The 15,114-nt window shown below is 37.2% G+C and overlaps 1 long non-coding RNA gene across 1 annotated transcript in view; it reads left to right on the forward strand.

The window, feature by feature from the left end:
* Window positions 1-13,576, forward strand: part of LOC143420866 (uncharacterized) — a 74,715-nt gene extending 61,139 nt beyond the window's left edge. The window contains exons 2-4 of the long non-coding RNA XR_013100621.1: window positions 11,630-11,869; window positions 12,860-12,888; window positions 13,233-13,576. This is a non-coding gene — a long non-coding RNA (uncharacterized LOC143420866). The remainder of the gene's footprint in view (window positions 1-11,629; window positions 11,870-12,859; window positions 12,889-13,232) is intronic.
* Window positions 13,577-15,114: the final 1,538 nt, after the last annotated feature.

The raw sequence follows: 15,114 nt of genomic DNA on the forward strand, positions 1-15,114 counted from the left end.
CTAAACAGTGTGCACGGGGAGAGAGCATTAACATTTATATGAAAACACAAGGCCGTTGTTTGACATACGATAAATGGAGTGTTTTCCTAACTCTGCTTCAGATGGAACAATGGGGATAGAAGTCTGCAAAATACTGTCCATTGGCGCACAGTAGCCGTGCCTAACAGCTACATACATCAACACAATTGCCTTTATTAGTCTGTCTCAGAATTCATTGTTGGGTTGTTTGTATGTTTGAGTTGGCTTGAGGGGAGCTGGTGGGGAACTGATGATGTGTAGAGGACTCTTGTTGTGGGTGTGGGAATGGAGGTGGAGTGGGGATGGGTATATATCAAGCCTACTTAAGAGGCTCAAAGTTGATGGCAGCAGCAATTTCGAAGTTGCACACATGATAAATACAAAATGAGAAGAATGTGAGTGGGAGCAAACATGAAATCCCAGAGCAGGGACAGTGTAATAAATCAAATGAATAAATCCGCCAGCTGACCACTAGGGAGCACTAATAACCCAAACCCGTCATGCCCTCTTCTCTCTTTTTTTCTGTCTGTTTTTTTATACGCTGACTTTTTACATTTCTGAATCTCCCCTCTCTCCCCATTCCTCCCTCTTTTTCGCATTTTTCTCTTCTCCCCTACAGTTTTTGTTTCTTTGTCCCCTTACACACACACACACACACACACACACACACACACACACACACACACACACACACACACACACACACACACAGACAACATATACTATGCTTCGTCTTATAATGAATTAATCATAGCTAGGGCAGTTGTGTATTTGAACAATGCCACTGTGAGAAGTTGGCTGAAGTTTTGTGTGTGCGTGTGTGCACACCAGTGGGGAAAGCATCTCACAGCAACTGAAGCAGTGATATTGAATTCCTGTATGTCTCTCTCTCTCTGTTTGTGTGTGTGTGTTACTGCAGAGTTTTATTCAGCTCCAGCTATGTGTGTATGTGTGTGCACACACAGATAAGGTTGACCCAAAAATCCTTCAAAATAGATGGCAATAGGAGAATAAGTGGTACATTATGGCAAATTTATCACCTATTTTCATTAAAAGAAGAGTCATTTATACCTCTTCAGTGCCCTTCATATGCAAACCATGACTCATTTGTCCTTCACTATCCTGCTTTTACTTCTTGTGTCCTGATCAATTTTTTTTTATTTGTTTAAAACATATAAATACAGTGATTGCATTGACTGACATAAATGCACCCCCTGCCGCTGGTCTTCTAGTATACTTCTTGAGCTTTTAGTTTCTGGAGTTGCATATTTGTGCCCTTAGTTACTTACAAACTCACCAGATATACACTGATATGCCAAAACATTTGACCATCCCTTTCTAATGTGCTATTGTTCCAGTGTATCTTGCCAACAGCTTTGACCCAATGAAACATGAACTCTACAAGACTTCTAAAAGTGCGCTGTGGTATCTGGCACCAAGCCTTTAGCAGCAGAACCTTTAAGCTGTGTAAGCTGCATAGAGGATCTGCTGCAGATCAAATTTGTTCAAACACATTCCTCAACACCTTGTCAATGGTGAACTTCTGGTCCACTCCACAATCCTCTGGCTCAGCCGGTAATACTTTAATTGAATTGTCTTCATACATGACAGATTAAAAACAAACCCGACCCCCTTTTTTTGTGAAGTATTCACTGATTTTGACCAGTTGTCGAGTGGTTACAGGTTACAGGCAGTTGCTTTCTGCTACTAGATGAAATTGTAAACAAAAGGTATACAATGCTGTATGAAAACCTGTAATTGCTTTGATTGCTAGAAAATTGCTGCAGTTTAATGTAGTTTGTATGGAAGATGCCAACTTGTCTCCAAAGACTCACAGACTACTTGATGAAGTGGTAGTAAAACTGTGAAGAATGCAATACAAACTGGAAATGGAGAGCATATGCCTTTCAAGTTGCATCTCTTTAGCAGTAAAGCACAACTTTTACTTTGAGGTGAACTTTTTATTAGAGTGAGAGGGGTTGCAGACAAGTTGGAATCTTCTATGCAATCTATAGGCCACTTTGTCAATCTACTAGCAAGCAGAGCAATCAGAGGTTCACGATGCAGCATACTCTCTGCAACCAATTTTGCCTAGCAACAGCCAGCCACCTCCAACAATCTATTATCAACTGGTTGGGGAATATACATTTTCAAAAGGAACTGGAAGTTGACAAAGGCTCATGTGTCAGTTTCTGGACCTGTGTAGCTAAAACCTAAGCTTCAGAAGTAAAGATGGAGGTGAGATCGTCAAAAAATGCCCAAGTGAATAGTTAAGAACATCCATCCATCCATCCATCCATAACACATCTTACACATAAGATGTGTTTTACTATTTGATATACGAAATCGTTTTTTTTTACACAATGTAAACATTGTTTTTGAAATATAATTGAAGATAAATCTGAAAATTATGGAGAAATCATTGTTCCTTTTTGTTTTCTGTACAAAAAATCAAAGCAAAACTGCAGTACTTTACAGAAAGCGTGATGTAGATGAATGCTTTGTACACTTATTACATGTTGCTTTTATCGCTTACTTGCCTCTTTAATGCCCTAGTCTGACCTGAGTCTCCCAACCTGAATAGTGTATCTGGCTCCTGTATCTGATCTTCTCTCCTCTCTGGGGTTTCTTTGTCAATGGCTGTTCTTTCCCGCATTTTATTGAACTAAACTCCAGGCAAGTGAGGAGGATTTCACAGATAAGCTATCTGGCCCTGGCATCACACAGAGAAACCATCAAGCCATGAAATATGTGTCTGGCTGTGAGTCAGGGTGACAGCGCTGCATGAGGAGTGGGGACTAGCACATACACAAAAATACACACACTTCACATTAGCATATGCCCTTGCGCACATAAATACACACATTTACATACACCTTGGACACAGTGTAAAAAGATACTGCATTTTCTTTTTTTGCACTAAATCACACAAATTTTATGCACGCAGTCATAAGATGTACAATGTTTTTAAAAAATATTTTTATATCTGTCACTGACAGTTGATGTTCAAATTTTTGTTTTATTATTGGTTTATTTTAATAAAGCCTGAATAAAAAGACTAGTATCATAAAAATAAGATATTTTACGGATGTGGTAGCTGTGTAGATTGGTCCATCATCTGATTATAGATCAACATATTTTAAACAATTTGCTGCAATATTGAGATACAGATTCTGCAGATGGTGGATCATACTAAATAATTATTTATAATATTAGCAAAAAAAATCCCATTGGAGATAAAAATCTTTGTTTGTAAGTGAAATTTCTCAGCAGCTACTGGAGACGTCACTATGACAGCTGACACAGATGGCCTTGGTTCCCAGGGGATGACTTTGTTGATTCCCTTATTCCTGCTTATAAGTGTATTTTCTCATATATTTAACATCCATGTTGCCAAAAAATGATTTAGAATAAATTTCTAGCGCTATTGTTAGGCCAAAATATACTTTTGTCACATACTTTGTACCTGCAAAATTATTAATATTGCTGCCAGCTTCAGCAATCGTTCATTGCAAATTAGTACATGTTAGTCTGCTGGTGTGACTCTTGACTAGGAGTGGGTGGCATTAAAATTTATATACTGTATTTTCTTTTCAGTGTCAATATTACATCATGCTGTTATAAAACTAAAAGTGGTACACCACTCAAAATATATAATTGTACACCATTTCACTCACTGAAATGGAGTGGCCTACATGGGGTTTAAAAGAAACATTGCTACATAATTTGGATAAATTAGCAAATGTGATTTGCTTCATAAGTTAATTACACAGCCTTCACCTTTATAGACCGGCAACCCACAAGGCAGCCATGCTCAAAATCAAAAAGCTGGGCATGTGTTGCAGGTATGAGAAAGGAAACATTGTCTGCTTGAGGTCTAAGGATAACATAGTTTGTGTGTTACCTGTGGGAGTTAACTAGGTATTGTGGAAAATAGAGTTTTGCTTTCTCATATTTTTTATGTTTATCACAGTAATGACAGCACTGCAAAATCAATTTTTGTGAAAGAATGTGACAGTAACAAAATAGAGACACTCAACACCCCTATTGACTCTTTGTCTTGTTTTCATTGTGTAGTGTAAAATGATACAGAGGAGGAAATGGAAATACCCTTAATCATAATTGTGAGAGAAATGTATTTTAATGCTATTTTAAAAAATAAATAAATAAAAAAAATTCAGTAGTCATTGTATGAGCACCTACTTTATTAGGTATACCTTGCTTCTGCTGGGTTGGACATAGTTTCGCCCTCACAATTCCCTTGATTCTTAATGCCATAAATTCAACAAGGTGCTGGAAACATTGCTCAGAGATATTAGCCCACGACAGCATCACACAGTTGCTGTAGATTTTTGATGCATGATGCATTCTACTGTCTATTGCAGGACGAGGTCTTGTGACTAGGAAGGCCACTGGAGGACAGTGAACTCAACATCATGTTCAAGAAACCAGTTTGAAATGAGTTAAGCTTTGTGGCATGGGACATAATTCTACTAGAAACATTCATCAGCAGATTGCTACACTGTGATCATAAAGGGGTGGGCATAGCCAGCAACAATACATAGTGCTGTGGTGTTTAAACAATGCTTTGGCATTTGGCATTAAGCACAACAAATATCCCTCATACCATTACACCATGACCAGCCTCCGTCGTTGATACAAGGTAGGATGGATCCATGCTTTCATGTTGCATATGCCAATTTCTGATCCTTCAATCTGAACGTCACAACAGAATTCTAGACTCATCAGGACAGCAAATATAATTTCTAACCATCTCATTTTGGCAAGTCCTTGTGAATTGTAGCCTCAGTTTCCTGTTCTTAGCAGATGGGAGTGGCACCTGGTGTGGTCCTCTGCTACTGTAGCCCCTCTCCTACATTCAGAGATGCTCTTTAGCTAACTTGGTTGTAATGAGTGGTTACTGCTGTCTTGCAATGAGCTTGAAGCAGTCTGACCATTGTCCTCTAACCTCTGGCATAAATAAACTGGATATTTTATCTTTTTTGGATCATTCTCTGTAAATGCTAGAGATGGTTGTGTGGAAAAACCCCAGTAGACCAGCAGCACAGTCCATCTGGCACCAACACCAATGTTCAAGATCACATAAACATGTTGGTGCCATAAGATTGGCCGATTAGGTATTTGGATTAACCAAAATTTGAAAAGGTGTTCGTAATAACTTGGTTGGTGAGTGCATAAACAGACATTCAGTAAATTACCACCCAGTCTGAAGGATAGATATTGAATGAGAATGCCACTATACAAGGGTTTCACTTTTGGTTGTGGTAGGTTTGTATGCAACTACTGTTAACACATTAAAAATCAAGGATATTTTTCTGTTTTCAGTTACTTTTATTGTATTTCTAGGTTCTTCTCAGTAGTGCAGGCTAGACAACAAGAAAAACAATATTTGAAATGCATGTATGAATCAAAACAAAGAAGAGAGGATATAAGGCAGGATAATCAGATTTTCCACATAGACTAAATACGTAAATAGTAAAGTAGTAAAACTTACACACAAATAGGAACACACAAACACACTCACAAAGACACACATAGACTGCAAAGGGTGGCTTATTATCTTAATTCTTTCCTGGAATCATGTCATTTATGTGAGAGTGTTAGGCTACCAGCAGAAATCCCAAAAAGTCACTGTGCCATTTTTTGGGATTATATGTGGGATTACTTCTTGGTTGGACATCTCGTGCATTTTTCATTTTTATGAATTAAATGAATGAGACACAATCTGATAACTGTTGAGTTCTAGTGGTGCTGGTAGGCAAATCAGATCTGATTACCACTGAACAGTGCCATGCTATCTGTTTCCAATTGAAGCTGCCAACTCCAGCTTCATGTTGAGCATCTGGACAAAAGCGCTTTTTCTTGCTTTTTTCTTTTTATTCACAGATTGGGCCTTTAATGTGCTCCCTAATCTTTGTAAATAATGTGAAATGTTTGCAAAACTGAAAGAAAAAAAAAAAACAGTGGCAGTTTCCTTATTAACCAAACCACATTTACACAGTATTCTTCAAATAACTACTGACCTTTAAAATGCCCTAGATAATCAAATGATAATATTATATTATTATTCAAAAATCTAAAACAATACCCTTTTTCAAATGTGTCCTTAATTAAAAAACGTGTGAGAATGATTGTATGACAAAATTGGTGCAAAAAAAAAAATGTTTGGTGATACAAACTCTGCCAAAATCTTTTGGCAAAAGATCCTCTTGCCTTGGATAATATTTTTTTGTAATCACTGGCAGAGGGATAGCATTTAAAATCTTCAATACAACTAGCGAGAATCTTTGTAATCTTAACCGAACTTCTAAACCTGGTCTAAAGTAAGAACGTGGCCAAATTGTCTTACTTTTTAGAGGATTTAGTTTGAGTTTTGTGACCACACTTATTCTCGATAAGGATAGAAACAAATGATACTCTCTCTCTCACACTCTCTCCGTCCCTCTCTTCCCCTCAAACCATCACAAGCCCTTTTATTCACCCCCTCTGTTCTTGCCTTTGCAGGACATGTATGAAAATGTTGAAAGCAAGCCCCACCAGGCCATCAGGAATGAGAGAAAACAAATAGCATAATTCAGGAGAAAGCCCCACATCTCCAGGCTGTTGGACCTCACCAAACTTTTTTTTCTTCCTGTAATTTGGATATATTTGAAAGTGCAGTCACACAGTAGTGTAGTCTGAAAGACAAAAAAGGCAGATACAGACAGAAAAAGAAGAGGTAAAAAAGACAGAAGGTATTCAGGCAAGGAGATTGAGAGAGAGTATGAAATATTACGGGGAAGAAGAGATGAAAAACTAAACACAGACATTGGTATGATTGAATGAGGTTGAGCTTGGCTGTTGGACCAACAGCAGTTCTATTCTCTCTCCGTCTGTAATTTATATTTTCCTTCAAGGCGCTTTATGATAAATGAAAGTATGTTGAAAAAGCGCTATTGCCTATTTTGTTCTTCTCTTTCACACTGAAGTGTTGGGCCTTATTCAGGTCAACATTTAGGAATGAAATGAAAAGATGATGCTATAGGGTTTGGTGTATACATGCACAGATGCTGTTTGTTGCCACTTAAAAGCATTTCACAAACAGAATTAATTGGCTGTTTCTCTGACACATTTGTTATTTGAGCAGTTCCTACATTAGGATGGCTTTATGTTTCTCTGTATCCACTTTCAGACCTGACAGTCCTGGGGACTCCCTGAGGGCTCCAATATGGTTCTATTCACACCCGGCAGAGATCTTTGCAGACTATCATCCACATGTTGTTGCCGCTTAGTGTCACTAGGGGGGTGGCAGTGCCACAAACAACTGTGTGTGTGTCTGTGGGTTGATGTTACTTGTGCTACTGTCGGTCCTCACCAGCTGCAGGGAAGAGTGAAATTGTAACATACAAAGAGCTGAAATGAAATTGAGTGTCCATTTCAAGTACAATTCAGCCACTGTCTGTAGGTATTGTGCTACATTTTTCACTCTTTAATGGGGTTTTTTCAGTGCTTTACCCATTTAAGGTCATTTAAGGTAAGTTCCATTGTTGTTCCTTTCCCTGTTCCAGTCTGCTTTTTTTTTTTTTTTACCCAGTCAGCATTTGACCTATGTACAGCATCATCTACATCAAGCTATGTGCTACTGGGTACTGGGTGTTCTGTTCATCTGTGCTGGCAAATACCAATGCAAAGAGACACAACTGCGGAATTGTAAATAAAGATAACTACCCAGTGTAATATTCTTTGCCCAGAACACGTGTTTTGCTGTTTTTTATGATAATAGTGGAGTTTGAAATAGGAAATACACCTGAAAGACCTTATTTTGAACTCTAAACATTCCAGGTTTTGAATATGTTCTAAAGTATAGAAACAGACTCTAACCTTAAAAAGAGTTTAGTGGCTTCTTGTAAGGATAGTGTACTGTAAACCATACCAATTCTCATGTGCTTGGCTTGTTGCCTTCTCATTCTTGCTTCATCATTTTCTCTAAACATTGCCTCACTGTGTGTGGGCCTGGATGCCCCAAGCAGCTCAGAGAACACGCTGGCCAGGTTTTTTTTTTTAAATTTCACTTTGATGAAAGGCTTAATAAAGTTTGGACTTTACTCACCTTTTTTTTTTTTTTTTTTACACTTTTTAATTTATCCTCTGTTTGCAGAGTGGATGTCAAAATCATTCTACAATTATAATAATCCTTTGTACACTACAAACATTTAAACTACGTACAATCATTTTGTTTATATTTTTACATGGTGATTGCTGGTGCTGCAAGCCTGCAACACATGCTTACGCCTAGAAGTAGATATATTTTATAAAACTTGTTTTAGGAAAAATATTTGCTCTTTTTGAATTTAATGGCAGCAACATGTAGGACATACTGTGTTTATCATTGTGTGTATGTGTTATACTGAGAATAAAATATAGCTCTATCATTGCATCATTACTTCCACCAAGGAGTTTATGTTTTTGGTTGTGTGCATGTGTATGTGTCAAAACCACAGTAGTTTAATAGGTTTTGAATGAATTTGGATAAAACCAGGTGTAGAGTGGGTTCATGTTGACAATCCATTAAAATCTGGCTTATATCCACCAAAGTCTTCAAGGGTAACATCATGATTTATTGTTCAGAAATTGACAAAAAAGCCTCAAAACCTAGAGACTATGATTCTCACAAATGTGGTGTGCATTGACAGCATATAGGACGATTTAAAGCATCATGTCACATCTGACCTCTTCTTTATAACAATAGATTGATCTGAAGGTCAATGCGTTGTATATAGAGCTTCTTTCTTTTAGATACTGCCGTTGCTTGTACTGACTTCATATAGTCAGAGAAAGATATCTGGAGATTCTAAACATCATGTTATTTTATTATGATGAATACTAAAAAAAATAACTGTACTTACAAAATAATCAAAAAATCCCAAAATATTTTTTCCACACTTTTCCCATCCATGCCGTAACTTCCACAACTTACATAGTAAGGTTTTTTGACACTAGTGAAGTGATTTATAATACTTCCTGCTATCATCTCCTGACTCCAAAAACAATTTTAAGAATCAATACCAGACTAAATGACTGACGATGGACATTTTTGTGCGTTGCAGAGGATAGGCGCGCTTGTTATTTTTCCACGTAAAAGTGATGCCCCATTGGTTGTTCTCGTCCAGACCTCATCATAGGCGCTGATTTGACATTTCCTCTTAAAAGGCCACAGATAGATCATGTGTTTGAAGACTGGGTGCAGAAGACTCTGCAATATATAAGGTAACGAACCTTGCCATACTGCCAGCTCTATTTTTGCTGTAGTGTAGCAGGTTGGTTTTATGTGGAAATGCTACAGTGTATTATACGTTTTTCTGATACTGGAAGTGTTTTCATCCACAGTGGGGAAGGTATGAAAACTTATGAAGCCACAGAGATTTCATTCAATTTACTCCATTCACTCAGCTCTAATCTTAGAAGCTGCAATTTTTTCTATAATAAGCATCTGTACTGAAAAGAAAAGAAAATCCAAACAGTGTGGCTGCACTGTTTATGATCAAAGCAAAGATTAACCACTGCAGCTTTGTTGATTTTTATACCAGTCGCCTCAAATCTTCCAGTCTGTGTCACTGGTTTTCAGATCACCTGCCATCTACAGATGTACATCTGTGAGTGAGTGTTGACCTTGGCTCCTCTGGAGTGTGTTTGTACTTGTGGTTGAGGGTGCTTGTGTGACAGAGAGTAGAGCGATGAAGTGACGAGGGAGACAGTGTAAGAGGGCAGTGAAGAAGACAGAAACATTACCTAAAATACTGGTAATGCTTTATGGTGGCGCTTTATGTACTCATTGGTACACCAAATCCTTATCTCTCCCTTCTTTCAATTTGACCTTTCAAATTAAGTGCTGTGTTTAACAGCCTATTGTGCTGAAAATGGGCAGGACAAATACGTAGCTGGAGTGAATATGGCTCTGTTGTGATTTGTTATTTTTATATTTATTTTTATATTTATGTTTTGTACTCTTCGTCTTTGATTTTGTGATTTTTAATTTTTGTATTTTATTTCCTCCTCCTTTTTAATGTGGTCTCTTTTGTGTCATAGGTCATTATGTAAATGTGATGCTTGAGAAGTAATCATTATAGTTATTACATAACAAGAGTAACTGCAGCTGGAAAAGAAACAGAATATGTCCAAGATAGTATTAAAGTGCAGTCTTTAAATCATTTATAAGTTGTTGTAATTTCTCGCCATCAATGTGGGCTCATCTGCCAAAAAAAGGTTGCGAGCCCCTGAAGAGATTCATGCAGAAGTCTGCACAGAGGCAGACTTTGGCTTTTGGCTAACAATGATTGCCAAGAGTCCATATACACACAGTCACACAGAAAACTTGGCATCCAGCAAGGCCCTGGCACCAAGTGAGGCTTGCTGTGTGCAAGTTCAGATCGACCCACCAAGCTCACCCCCCTCACTCTTCTTGTAATGTCCACATCTTCTGCTTGGGGATGCCACTATGCCACCATGTGAGAAGCAGGTATATTTAAAAAAAAAACGAAAGCTGAAAAACAAGCAAATATTATTAAAGGGACAGTAAAAGATCAGAGGAATGGAAAGTGAATGAAAAATGGCAAAAAAGGATGAAGGGAGGGAAAGTGACAGAAGACTGAAATCTGTCAGTTGGCTAGGCTTAATCGGAGGGGATTCTGAGTTCTGGCGGTGGTACATAGGATTTGGACACAGACTGTGGGTTGTCCCTGGGACCTCTCAATCTTGTTGCTGTTGACAGATTTCAACCAATCTCTCTATTTAGAATGTAAACCTACCCCAAAAATGTTAAAATTCTGATTTTTGCCTTCTGACAACACATACTTAAAATGCATGAAGGAAGTAGCTCTGTGCCTTGTATGCCGCAAGAGACTTAGCATTGGTATCTAAATTTGTACAGTCAAAATTCAGAGTTTTATAGCACTGTCCAATTAAGGTTGAGCTTGTGTGGAAGTGATAACAATAAGAATAAGACAGCTTCCTTAAACTTGAGATGTGTTAATCCAAAAGATCTGCCCTGAAGCCCTCACAGGAGTCTTCTGATTGGGGGGAAAAAAATCTACCACAATCAATCCATCTTGTTCTTAGTGTGGTGTGGTTCATTGTTAATTTATGTCTTTTGACTAAAAACATCTTTTGTCCACTTCTGTACATGTCACTCATTAACTATTGTTAGCGCTGACAGTATTGGCCTGCAGTATAATAGTTATTGTTGTAGGCTAATTGTAATTAGTGGCCTTTGTATGAATTCTTCAATGGCTTTCATTGATTGAATTGAATATTGAATTCAATATAGAGCGAGCTACTGTGCAAGTAGCTTTCATGGACAGTGCATGGTATGTAACCAAGTGACTGTGTTTGTTTCAAACGTATTCACGATTTTAAAGATAAAGATTAAAATTAAAGATAAAAATGAAGTAAAGATTATTGCAATGTCTCCACTTTAACACATTATAATTGACTGTTTTCAGTTCTTCTGTTGATCAGGTAAAATGCTGTCCTTTATAATGGGATTATATTTTAATTATAATTGCACATGTAATTTTTTATATATTCACAGTTTTTCTTTCATCTCCCCTAACAGGGGCTGCGTATCCATGCTGTGAATCTTCCATTCGACCACATTCCAAAGGTGCTCTGTTGAATTGAGATCTGGTTACTGTGGAGACCAATGAGTACAGTGAAGCCATTGTTATGTTAAAGAAACCAGTTTGAGATTATTTGAGCTTTTGAGACATGGCGTGTTATCCTGCTGGAAGCAGCCATCAGAAGATGGGTACAGTGTGGTTATAAAGGGATAGATATGGTCAGCAACAATACTCAGGTAAGATTAGGAATTTAAATCATGTTCAGTTGGTAGTAGGGCAGGGAAATGCTGACACTAGTGTGCAATGAAATCGAGACTGCTTCAAGTTTTGACATGTTGTACATTCAGAAATGGTTGGTTGTAATGAGTGGTTAGTTACTGTTATCTTTCTATGGCTTTATTCTACATTGGAAAATCCCAGCTCATTTGGCACTAACAACCATGCCATGAAAAGCCACTTAAATTCTGATGTAGATCTTGACCTGTCTAGATGACTAAATGCACTCAGTTTCTTCCATGTGATTGGTTGACTAGACATTTATGTTAATGAGGAGTTCAACATATGTACAAATAAAGTGGCTGTGGGTATAAATCCAGAGAGGAAAACAATTTAAAAAAAAGGTCTGAATTAGTGACTGTCGGATTTGCAAGAGAAAGATTTGACATTCATAGCAAGCTGTGAGGCATATTGTTGCTACAGGCTGCTAAGTGATAATACTTTAAAATATGTTATGTATATTATTTTAAATGTAGTTTAGAAAATACCAATCAAGGATGATACTAATACAAGTGACAGTTCAAAGAGAACGCAATATGCAGTAATTGTTTTAAAAAAAATTAATGTTTACAATGTATTCATTACAGAATTATTTTTTCAAAACATTTGGCGATTCTATAACATGTAAATAAAATTATAATATTTTACAAATTATTCATACCCACAGTGAAAACATAAATACATTATGACAGTAAGACAAATTCTTCTTCTTCTTCTTCTTTTTTTTAAAGTAATACTCATTTTGAATTAGAGCTACACCAAAGTTTGCATCAATGTTTGTATTTTGTCTGAAAGTAATTGCACAATGTGGTTAGTCTGCATTTAAAAATATTATATTGGCTCATAGTAGGTCAATAGTGCAAGTTAAAGAGTTTCAATATCTGTGAGAAAATGTAGAGTAATTAAAAATATAGTAAATAATGCTTCTTTGTCGTTCCATGGTCATCCAGTGTGACTGAGATACAGAAAGCTGCTAGAGGTAAATAACAGAATAAAGTATCAACTCTACACAACCTCTGAGTAAACAGTGTGTTCTTTTCATTTTATGCTTTATGACAGTGAAAAGTTGACACATTTCCTTTTAAGCAGGAACACAGCATTATTATTATATTTATAATATATTATATTATTATTAAGCAATTTGGTAAACATACCATAAAATCTCTGGTTGTAAAGGTTATGCACACATTGACAGGGTTACATCAGTCTGTCTATGATTGTGTCTTACAATATTTACGACTTCATTTCTGACAAGCGGTGAATTGTTTTTCCCCGTCGCCTTTGCCTTTTGATAAACAAATTGCTCTCACCATGTTTTTGCAGCATTTCCTTGTCTTGAAAATCCTGTGAGCAGCAGCAGGAATTGGTGTGACACACTCAGGACATACATCACTCAGTCAAACCGTTAAATGCCCGAAGAAGCCAACGGAGGAGGAAAATTGGATAGCAACTGAACTGCATTCATCATTCATCCCCTAGACAACGCAAATGACACCTGTATTTAGTCTTTGTTGTGAAAGGAGGGGAAATTTAAAAAGAAAAAGATTGAATAAAATAAAAATGCCTCTGTTTTTGAAAATGATTCAAATTTAATGTTGCTCACTGGAGACATAATCTCAAAGGATGAGATTATTAATGAATTTCAAAACCTGATTTGTGTTCTTCCTCTGTGCGGTAGAGCTTCAGTTTTGTAAAAGAAAATATTAAAAACACATAACTGATGTTGACAGAATGTTACAAGAAGAGTGCGAAACACCGGCCCTGTCCCAACTCTTTTGGGATGTGTTGATCAAAACAAGCTAGTCTTTTCTTAAAACAATATATTTTCTCAATTTAAACATTTCATGTGTTTTCTAAGTTCTATTCTAAGTATGTTTTTTATAACATTTTCAAATCATTGCATTCAAATTTTACACAGTATCCAAGCTTTTGGGATTAGGAGTTTAAGGTGCCTGCAACTGTTGTGCATCGTCAGTTCTTTTGCACCAAAATTTCACCCTAGCCTTATCTTTTCAGATATGTGTAACTTAGAGCCATATAAGTTGTCACTGGTGCCTTCACTCTTCTGTACATGGTTCTTATTGCTGTTGGGCTTCCCTAGCATGACAATGTGAGAACAGAGGGGTCTCAGGACAGAACAAAACCATACCATATACATGTATATAGATTTAGTTGCTTCTGTAAAAGGATTCAGAGCAGTCCCGTGTGCATCTCAAAGCTGTGTTTAAATCAGTTTCTATCAAGCCAAGAAGATTTATCAGTTTTAATTCAATTCAATTCAATTCAGTTTTATTTATATAGCGCCAAATCACAACAGCAGTCTCCTCAAGGAGCTTTATATTGTTAGGTAGACCCTACAATAATACATACAGAGCCCAACAATCATATGACCCCCTTGAGCAAGCACTTTGGCAACAGTGGGAAGGAAAAACTCCCTTTTAACGGAAACAAACCAGCAGAACCAGGCTCAGGGAGGGGCGGCCATCTGCTGTAACTGGTTGGGGAGAGAGAAGGAAGACAGGATAAAAGACATGCTGTGGAAGAGAGCCAGAGATTAATAACAAGTATGATTCAATGCAGAGAGGTCTATTACACATAGTTAGTGAGAAAGGAGTTTTAACAAAAAATAGACTTTAAGCCTAATCTTAAAATAGAGATAGTGTCTGTCTCCCAAATCCAAACTGGAAGCTGGTTCCATAGAAGAGGGGCCTGAAAACTGAAGGCTCTGACTCCGAATCTACTTTTAAATCCTCTTGGAACAACAAGTAAGCCTGCAGTGGGAGAGTGACGTGCTCTAATGGGGTGATATGGTACTACAAGATCATTAAGATAAGATGGGGCTGGATTATTGAAGACCTTGTATGTGAGGAGCAGGATTTTGAATTCAGTTCTGGATTTAACAAAGAGCATGGCAGTGTTCTAATACCCACTATATAAAGGTATAAGATATAAACATTTTATCAACATAACATATAATGTCAGTGATAAATTACTGAATAAATTTACTGGGCTAATAGGGATCAGTGATGATCAGTGGTGCAGTTAATTTCTTGAATACTTATGTGATGAATTCATATATTTTGAAAGCTAACAGTTTCCTCGTCTTAAATCGTGTGTTTTTGTCTGATCAGAGGTCTACAATTTAGTGACATTTAGCACAGTTATTCCAATAAAAAGCAAAAGCAATTATCAGTTTTCTTCCGTG

Source organism: Maylandia zebra, linkage group LG10, assembly GCF_041146795.1.
Source record: "Maylandia zebra isolate NMK-2024a linkage group LG10, Mzebra_GT3a, whole genome shotgun sequence".
NCBI lineage: Eukaryota > Metazoa > Chordata > Actinopteri > Cichliformes > Cichlidae > Maylandia > Maylandia zebra.